Raw genomic sequence first — 10665 nt, 5'->3', positions numbered from 1 at the left:
AAACAAACATATATCTATGTATTATGGTCACTGTATTGTCCATATCATTCTAGTTTATGTTCCCTAATCTCTACTCCTAATGTCTCAGTTGATAGTTTGCGTTTCGGGTTTTATTTTCGTCCCACCTATTCTGGTCTTTTTTGATACTTCTTTGGTACTTGCTCCCACCTCCTGCTCAGTCACAATGAACCAAAAAAAACCCTCCAGCCGAGTACCCCACCCACCCCCACGCGCCTAATCTCCCATCGCATCCAACTGACCCAAACAAAAATAAACCAGCAAAAGCAAGCCGTCAAAAATTAACCAGCGAAAAAATCGCCCCACTCTGCACCCTCGAGCGAGGTTTCGTGCCCGCGAGCGAGAAACAGTCGCCCGACTCTGTGCCCTCCTTCGCCCGCCGCCTCCCTTCGTCCCTTCACCGCCACCGCCCTTCGTCCCTTCGTCACCGCCCTGGCCAATGAGCCTCCCTCGATCTGTTTCCTAAGATCTCTCGAGACCGCCCCACAGATGAGCCGCCTCCGCTAAGGAACAAGAGGAGCCGCCGCCTCCAGGTCGTCGTTGTGCCACACCGCCGCCTCCAGGTCGCCACCGTCACGCACTGCCTCAGGTCCGTTGACCACTCCTCTCCTCGCCACTCCTCACTGCCAGCCCCGCACAGCTCTGCCTCCACGGCGGGGATTCGCTCTATGGCGTCCATGAGAGGTGGCTGCAGCCGCCATGGTGCTGATCCGGTCCTTGCTGCTGGATCCGACCCTCTCCACTCCTCCTCCTGGTCTGATCCAATGGCGACCGCACGACGTCGACCTCTCGGATGGCGTGAGGTCCCAGCGGCAACGTCAGGCCCCTTGCGGTTGGGGTCGATTTGAGGTGGCTCCGGTGGAAACATGGACCATGTCACACTGTTACAGGGGCTCCCGAGGCGACATCCAGTTGCTCCGTGCGTGGGGACTATTTTCACCTCTGTTTACTTTTGCGTTTATTTTGCAGGCCAAAAACAGGTGAACGAATCGGGATTCAGTCGTGCGAGATTTTTTGCGATGATGTTGCTCCATGTTCTTTTTGTGATTCAGGTGTTCGTTTTGCACATGTTCATAGTGGGCAACCTCGAGGGCATCGTCACTTCGAGCGTGGCGAGATCCTCGAGGTCGTCATCATCACAGACAAGGGCACTGGCAGATCCAATGGCGGCGGATTCGTGAGTACCCACCCAAACAAATCTCTCTTCCCCTCGTCATCGACTGATCTTCAGTAGTTAATTTTCTTGCTTATTTCAGTCCCGTTAGTTGATGCTATGCCCTGTTTGATGCTGTTACATTCCAGGAGGCGGAGGCGGCCATTAGGGCGTGCTTGAGTCCGTACCCGATGATTAGCGGCCGGAGGGCAACTGCAACCTCGCATGCCTCGGGTCCAGAGGTCCAAGGCACCACAACCAACTGCCTCTTCAGCCATATGCTAGTAATTAATTAGTTCGATTATTTGATTAACGTAAAATTCACTGAAATATATGAATTATTAGTTTTAGTGAGAATTAACCGCGATGCATTTCATAGTTTGATTGTTAGTCGTTGACCATTAGCAAGAATCTGTCAATTAACTTATATGTAATGGCAGGGTGTCCGTGTTGAACGTAGCAGATGGTTGCCCTTCAAGCATCAACAAATTGGAAATTTCAAGCCCTGATGAGATTACAAGCAGGGCAGAAAGGGAATCAACACCATCACGCCAAAACATTCAAGGTGAATAAGTGAACCACTATTTAAGTAAATAGACGAATCATATTTTGTTAGAACTAACCAGTTGCTGCTAATATAATCCTCTCCAGGAAGATCAGTTTCAGACAATATAATCTGCTATTTACTTTCTAATTTCTATGTATTTAAGCATGTTCAAACTCAGTACAATTGTACAAATGGATATATTTTGATTTGGTGACTTGCTAGAGGCGATTTTTCTGGACAGAACCTGGACCTTATGATATCTAGCTATATATATGTTTTTGGCCGCATGTCTATTTATTCTCTTAAGGCCACAGTAGGACCGATCAACACTAGATATATCTAATAACTGTATCATGGTTTTCGCAAAAAAAAATTGTATCATGGGATCACATGCCATTCTTTTTGCTGAAAAATCACCTGGCTTTATTGGAAATGAATTATCAGGACAGATCATGTGCACATTATGCTTGGTTAACACCTTTCATTTATCACAAACTGATGGGGAATAAACACTAAGTATGCATGTCTTTCTATCCTTCTGATCATAGCCATCTTTGGTGTCAAGTGATATTAAAATTCTGAAACTACACACACATAGTTTAGGGGTTGTTCATACAATAATCTGCATAAGTATGTGTCTGTAAAATCAGCAGCAGTGGTTGTTCCTTTAGGTTGCTAGAAATGCTTTTAGCTACAACATTATTTCTGTCAAAAACATTCCAGCTGCCACATGTGTACTCGTTTCATTGTGTAGCGTATTTCCGAAAATGATAATTCCTACGATTCAAAGTTTTTGGACAAAGTTTGAAGAAATGATGTCGCGCACTGGAGGGTGTTGCAGTCGGTCGTGCGTTAGGCGTCTGTTCTACTGAAAGTCGCTCCCAGGAGGGCGTCCATTATAACGCCCCGGACACACCCGCCGGTGGTCGTTACTCCTGGCGGGATCTAGACTGGCCCCACAGATCAATACTAGTCTTTTTTGCGCACTTTGTCCTCACTCGTGCGCACCCGGGAGCAACTTCCCGGTCGGTCACCCATCCTGACACTACTCCAAGCTGAGCACGCTTAACTTTGGAGTTCTGTCCAAATGGGCTCCCGGAAAAGAAGGAATTCCTTATTGATATGAGTAGTCTATCATCCCTAATAAGCCAGGCCATCACATACACCCCCACTCAGAGGAACCGACGTCCTCGTCGGGCCACAGGAACATTCCCTCTTGGCACATACGTCTGTGCTTCCAGTCTAGTACATGTGTCATGCCGTGTGCCACGACGGGTCACAAACGTCATGAACAACATGACTACGCACCTGTCCGCAACCATCCGTGTAACCGTGAGGGTCGGCTCTGATACCAACTTATAACGCCCCAGACACACCCGCCGGTGGTCGTTACTCCTGGCGGGATATAGACTGGCCCCACAGATCAATACTAGTCTTTTCTGCGCACTTTGTCCTCACTCGTGCGCACCCAGGAGCAACTTCCCGGTTGGTCACCCATCCTGACACTACTCCAAGCTGAGCACGCTTAACTTTGGAGTTCTGTCCGAATGGGCTCCCGGAAAAGAAGGAATTCCTTATTGATATGAGTACTCTATCATCCCTAATAAGCCAGGCCATCACAGTCCATGGTCTATGTCTCGAGAAGCAAACAAGGGACTCCAACTACATTGACACAGCAGCCGAGCAGAGCATGAAAGCATGTTGTTGATACAAATATTCAGTTGCCACGGCCATTGATACAACAGCGGGGCAGATCATGAATGTCAGAGACACGGTGGAGGTGATGCTACCTTTCTCGTCTTGGCATCATGCAGATACTGGTAGTTTAGATGTTATTTGCCACACCGCGGAGATCTCATGTTCAAGCCCATCGTAAGTGCAGAATTTTGGTAAGATAATCATGATTTCGGTTCCTGCTTAGTAGCCATTTTATGGACACATCTGAGAATTGTCTCAGTCCATAGGAAATACTGCTTTTGATGTTGATGATTACATACTAATTCATATTAATTTTAAGGTGAAGGTCGATGTAAATGATTTTACTTGAGCTGACACTTCTCCTCCCGTCTCATTTACCATCAGTATTGGAATTGGATGTCGTTCCTATTACACAACAAAATGGGCAAGGTGTGTTTCGTAATTTTCATGCTTTATTTTAGACGCTCGAGTTATGATTACTTGATAACACACTTGCATACTGCAGAACAATGGCATGTGTTTGACCACGGAGTAAAGGAGCATTTAGTACTGTTGAGAAAGTACTTAATAGTACTGAAACTGAAATTCAATTGCTAGCCCCCTCCAGCGATTTTCTCAATGCTAGCCCACCTCTCGTCTGATTTTTTTTCCAAAGAAAGAAAAGCCCACCGATTTTCTTCTGGTTTTTTCTAGCATACCCAAATGGATGATCATGAGAGCCCCACCCAGCCCGATCCATCCCCATACTATTCTTTCCTTGCAAATCATAACTTTCCTTACCCAGGCCATATATTCCTAAATCACAAACTATTCTACTGAGTACAGAGGGTTGACATTTGCTCACTATAGTTGATGCTCTTTCTCACCTTCATGATCTAGGCAAACTCAACAAACAAGGATTGTAAGACTGGCTAGAAATTTCTTAGTTAATTCCATGTTGTGAACGGTGTCCTGTACATATTCTCCACCTATATTTGTTATATTCCTTTGATATTTGCGTGCATGATATATATTAAATTTTACAGAGGGTTGATTCATTTGCTCACTAGGATTATCCTTTTAATTTACTTGTACATTATGTGCTGCACTAGGATTATATATTTGTTTTGTGCTACAGGTTAGGTTGCGGTTCAGTGTGGCATTCTGGCATATGTTTCGGGGTACTGGAGGAGATCCTTTTGGTGCACCTACAAAGAACTGGCCTTGGGAGGATGGCACAAATTCCCTGGCCATGGCTAAGAGAAGAAGTATGGGAATTACCTGATCTTGTGTCTTAGGTCCATGGCTGGAATCAACAACTTATGCTTCGATTTCTGTTTCGGTGATATCTCAATTCGAGTTCATGAAGAAGCTTGGAGTTGACAGGTGGTGCTTCCATGACAGGGACATCGCCCCTGATGGGAAAACACTCGCGGTATGATTTTATTAGAATGATTCTTGAAGTTGCAAGTTGCAACCTCGAGTTAGGGGAATTGAGACGGGTAGTGACCAACATTAGAGTAGGTTTATTATGATTGTATTTACAAGGGTACATGACTATGTTCTCAGCACAAGGAATATGGTATGTACGTAGCATCTTCTTGCAATGGATTTTGTTTTATGGCTATATACAAATTATTTTGGTATAGATTTGTGATTATTGTTCCGTCCACTTAACCCAGTATATAGTAGCAGCTTTTGATGTCCTTTCCTCACCGGCGAATGTCAAAATTTATCATGTGTGCAATTTTTTTACTGTAGTACGAATAGTTGTAACATATTCTCTTTAGCCTTGCAGCTCATATCATCCGCTTGATTCAGTGAGTTTGATTCAGCTATACAAGTTAGGAATCCAAAGAAGTTGGCTCAGAATAGATAAATATGTGTCCACAGATTATTCACAGTAATTTGGTTACTTGAATGCCTAGGATTAGATGCATAATATTGCGTGAGCACGACATGACAATTTTATTAAAAAAATGATCTGACCTGAAGCCTATATGCCATTTAAGCACTGATTTTTTTTCTAACTTCAGAAACCTATAGCTGTTTCCTGCTCTCCAATATGCTTTGTCATCAAATTTGTGTATTTAAATCTGGAACAGCAGAACTATGAGAATGCAGATAAATAAGAATTGTTCATGTTTTACCAACAGGGCATGCTATGATTACTTTGGTGGAGACATATTTAAGAATGGTGTTATCACTGAATGCCCTTGATGTCTGCCAAGGTAAAATAGCGAAATTTTTTTTTCTTTATCCTGCAGGAACAAGCCAGTAGTTATAGGAATTTATCTTTATTTCTCGATATATGCAGACAACGATGTTCACGTAGGTAGTTTTGGAATAATTATCTTTCGTGCTTACTGGAAGGTAGAAATATGGTTGACGATACACACCCATTTGCAAAGTTTGAACCAGAGACAGTTACCTAAAACCATTGCTTCACACCGAGCCGACCTACTTCCCAAAAGAGTTTCAATTTCAGTTTACTGGATAATTTTTTCTTGCTGAAACTAGAAGAAGGGAGCAAGCGGCAGAAGATTATGATATTGCTGCTATTGGGAGATGCAGTAAAATGTGGACAAGTTCCTGTATTTTATGGAAGGTGTAGTATTGAAGCTTCTTGCACTGATCTAGAATGGATCTTGACTTCGCCCAAGAGTGAGGTATATTGAGATTAATGGCACATAGTTACATACTGATAGGAGAACTGGTTGCGGTTTGTCATTATTTCCTTGCATCTACAGGTAGCTCATCTACTTTTGGTTCATGCAATGAATATTTCGTGTCTACAGTTTGTCGGATGCACCTACATATCAAGAAATATTTTATTGGTGCAAATTGATATTTGAATTTTAAATAGGGACGTCAACTTCAAAAAAGCATTAGCAGGCTTGGTAAATGCATGAAGTATTGATCATGAGCTATGTTAAACAGAGTGGCTTAGAAGGATGCCCAGAACTCACCCATTTCAGTTGAGGACATGCAACCTAATCCTTCCATGGTTCTCTTAGATGGTTCTTTTAGTTTCTATGGTTGTGTATAGATAATTTGGTTTAAGCACTGATATGTTCAGGTTATAGTTTTTGAGCATCTGATTACTATTCCTATTATATATATTTATGTGCTTTTTCATATGTGAAAGCGCATGTTACATAAGAAATCATTATCTCTGAAGCATACTCACATTGGACCAAGAACTAGGCGAGGTTCAGACTTCAGAGAAATGATAACAAGGTTAGTTCCTCGCTCCTCTGTTGGACTTTTAGTTTCAAGTTCACATAACTTTGATGATTTCTTATCAGCTTCACAAGTCTGTATGTTTGCTGGTTCGTACTTGATATGTGATAAACAGAGCCAAAACAAATTTGGTCATGTTATTGAGGGGTTTGTCCGAACTCTAGCGCAAGGACTTTCTGGTTAAAAAAAGAACTTTTGGTCTCTTTAATTACAAATTGATTGCAACATCGTGTTAGTCATCCATGGTCTAAAAGGATTTGCTAATAACAACAAATAATCAGTACCACCACTAACCCTTTACATGATGCAATGTCAGTATATGTTTCACATCGTGTCGCATCCATTCTCTTAGTGTAGTCAGAGTGTTCATCATTTTTTGCAATTGGCCTGAAAGATATCGAACCTCTAATATGTGGTTGTAAGATGTGCTTTGGTTAAACATTCTATTTACCCACCTTTAGGAGAATTGTAAATGGCATTTGGTTATTCATGTATACCACCAGTAGGACTCATGGGATTTATGGATTGTCAATAGCCCTCATCTGATTCCTTGATGTACTTATATCGCTTTATTTTCAGTCTCCTTTTCATTCGAGCGGGGCGATGAGGGAAAGAACTGGTTGTGGTGAAAGTCAGTTTAGTTCATCAAAGATTGGAGGTTCTGAGATTTGCAAGAGGTGATGGAGGATGTTTAGTTACTTTGGCTCCTGATAGAGTACTGGAAGATGAGTACAAGCATAAGCTTATTCAAAATCTGAAGTTCCTGACTGCACGAGACATGTACTCCCTATGTTCCTAAATATAATTCCTTTTAGAGATTCCACTATAGAGACTAGATTCGGATGTACATAGACGCCTTTTAGAGTATATGTTCGCTCATTTTGCTATGTATGTAGTCTATAGTGAAATCTCCAAAAAGACTTATATTTAGGAACGGAGGGAGTATTTTGTAATCTTTTTCTTCTTTTTCATTTTCTTCTACTTATTTTCAGTTTGAACGAATGGAGGGAACAGCATGAAGATGGGTAGCACTATACAGTTTTATAGCAGTAACATTTTGCGAGCTTCTTAAATTTGGTATCTATGAATAGTTGATTTGTTCTTTTTGATTTATAGCCTTGTAGATGTTCACCTCTCTGCCAGATTTCCATAATGGAATGTCGTCCGGTGTATTCGATGGGCAGCTCAGCTTGCACGTGAATTGGACGTGGCAAAGCTTATCTTGGAGCAGACTCAAAAACAGTGGCGGCTAAATTAAGAAGCTCAGAAATTGATAGATCAATCTATGGCCTATTGCTGAGGAGGTAAAGGAGTGCATGCGATCAAGAGAGGAGTTTCAGGGTGGTATGGGTGAGATGCTTGACTAATGGAGCTTCTCTTTGGCTAACTAAAGAGGATTGTGCGAATAAGTTATGTGAAACTTGGGCCAGGTACATATCAGATCGTATTCGTGATGTTTTTGGTCTCGGATCGTGCTGAAATGAATGAATAAAACAAAACCCATTTCAACTAAAAGACATGACTGTTTGAGTTGTCAATAGGAGCATCTATAGCCGGATTTAGCAAATCCACGCACCCTAAAAGTCCACAGAGGCGTCCAGTCAGTGTCCGTTTTGAGCCTCTATTTGTCCGTTCATGCAACCATACTCTTCATTTTGTCCCTTATATATCCGGTGACGTGCATGTGCTTGGTGGAGATGAAGAGAGAGAAAGAAAAGAAAGAAAAGGTAATGCATGGTGGGCCACATCCTATGTGGCAGATCGACCATGCGCGTCTATGAGCCTCATATACTCCCCATATTTGATGTCAATGTGAGAGTTTGCGGATAGCCTGGACCGGGGATGATATAAGGGGTCGGGTTGGGTTACCATTTTCCTTCTCTCTCCTAAGCGGTCAACGATCGAGCATATCCGTAGATTTGAGGGGACCAGCTGTATGTGCTCTAAGATTATTGTGTTTAATAATATGATGTGTGTTAGCCGACTGTCAAAAAAAAGATGTGAGTTAGCTTAGACGACATTGTTCTCGGTAATATTAACTCAGTGAGTAGCACCTTATCTTTTTTCTCAAAGGCTCGTGGCAATGCACGGGCGTTTTACTAGTCAAGATAGAGACACAGTTTAACTCATATATTTTTAAGATACAGCAGCATAGACAGAATATAAGTGTGAGAAACTACATAGCATTGGCAGCACTTGTAATGTGCATCACATGAGAACATAATTGTTTATACAACTTAAACTGAAATCAACATAGAGCAAGAAGTTAGAACAGCAACCCAGTAAAAGAAATAGGTTTAAAACATACCTGTTGCGCCATTGGAGTTTCAATTGGATCCTTCAAATTCGAAAGTAGTTGGTATGAGTAAATACAGTGATGCAATAGCAAAGGAGTATGGACCATAGCTACGCAATCTGACCTGAGAACAATTGCTCTTCTGCTTTAAACGTGGAGTTTGGGTTAGCTGTGGTGGTCTTCGTGCTTTGGGCACTGCAGTAGCTTTACAAACTGCTCGTGTGGGGGTACTCTGTGGTGGACATGGTGCTTTGTCAACTATAAGTGGATTACTATCCGCTGGGGTTGCGGTTAGATGGGTTGTAGCTGGTTCTCTGCCCAACGGTGTAAGTGTGCAATCTGGAAGAGTCTCGATTATGCGTGGTGGGGCTAGTTTATGGGCCAGTACAACCATGGTTCAATCTGCATCGACGGGTAGCACTGTCTTTTGTGAAGAACGGGTTTTTGCTCCCTTAGATACTGCCATCACCCCCTCCAATTCAAATGGCTGATAAACAAGAAAAGAAATTGAACGTACAGACATTGTATGATAGACAGATGTGGTAATTCACATATATGTTGTCTAACCAAACAGGACAGCATGACACAATTTCACATATATGATGCCTAACTAAACAGGATAGCATGACACAGTTTCAGATATATGATGGATAACTTAATAGGATATAATAGCATAATTCAACATATGATGAGTACCTAAACAGGATGACATGACAAAACTATATGATGTCTTCCTAAAATAGGTTGGGATGAAATAATTCTCATACATGTTGTCTAAGTTTACAGGATGGCATGATATAATTGACATAATTGATTCATATACTAAGCAGCTGGCACTCGCATGTATGATCTCTAAACTAAGTAGATGGAATTCAATATTATGCATATGATGTCTAAACTAAGCAATGCAAGACACCATATGCATCATATGAGAAATATAAACATTGCAACTTAGAGCATACACCTCAGGTGGGATATAGGACTGGTTGTAACACCCCGGATGTAATTTACCTTATTTGTATTCCAACTCTTGCCATTTTCGGCACTAAGTTATTTCATTTCCTCGTTGTCGGGTTTCTGTCTCCGTGTGTTTTGTCTTTGTCATGCATTTCATATCATGCCATCATGTGCATTGCATTTGCATACGTGTTCGTCTCATGCATCCGAGCATTTTTCCCGTTGTCCGTTTTGCATTCCGGCGCTCCTATGTCCCCTGGTGTCCCTTTCTACCTCTTTTCGTGTGTGGGTGCTAAACATTTTCGGATTGGACCGAGACTTGCCATGCATCCTTGGTTTACTATCGGTAGACCGCCTGTCAAGTTTTCTGCCATTTGGACTTCGTTTGATACTCCAACGGTTAACCGAGGGACCGAAAAGGCCTCATGTGTGTTGCAGCCCAACACCCCTCCAAAGTGGCCCAAAACCCACCTAAACTTCCTCCATCATCTAGAGCGTTCGATCACGATCGCATGGCTGCAAATCGCACATCATTTGGAGCTTCCTAGCTCCCTCTACCCCTATATAAAGACCCCCCTTTCCAAAATTCGGATCTCTCCCCCGAAACCCTAGCCCCCTTCTTCCTCCGCGCGCCGGACAACGTCCGCCGGCGCCGGACGTGTCCACTTCGTCCGCTGCCGCCACGTGGCGCGCCTCCATTGGGCCGGGCCTCAGCCCCACTTCGCCGCACCTGCCGCCGGCCCGGGGCAGCCTAGGCGGGGCCCTCCAAGCCCA

The 10665-nt window shown here is 42.9% G+C and overlaps 1 long non-coding RNA gene across 16 annotated transcripts; it reads left to right on the top strand.

Annotated features, from left to right (window-relative positions):
* Nucleotides 1–290: 290 nt before the first annotated feature.
* On the top strand, nt 291–7744 carry LOC125544307. Of its 16 annotated transcripts, none has more exons than XR_007299389.1 (7): nt 291–607; nt 988–1195; nt 1321–1736; nt 3736–3845; nt 4534–4830; nt 5552–6635; nt 7218–7744. It is a non-coding gene; the product is annotated as an uncharacterized LOC125544307 (long non-coding RNA). The 16 variants fall into 16 exon arrangements; XR_007299398.1 differs by having other exon boundaries at nt 291–998; nt 1071–1195; XR_007299396.1 differs by having other exon boundaries at nt 291–1195; nt 4534–4663; nt 4765–4830.
* The last annotated feature ends 2921 nt before the right edge of the window (nt 7745–10665 follow it).

The sequence above is a fragment of the Triticum urartu genome, chromosome 3, assembly GCF_003073215.2.
Source record: "Triticum urartu cultivar G1812 chromosome 3, Tu2.1, whole genome shotgun sequence".
Classification (NCBI taxonomy): domain Eukaryota; kingdom Viridiplantae; phylum Streptophyta; class Magnoliopsida; order Poales; family Poaceae; genus Triticum; species Triticum urartu.
Note: the sequence above shows the minus strand (reverse complement) of the source record. Positions and strands in the feature narration are given on the sequence as shown.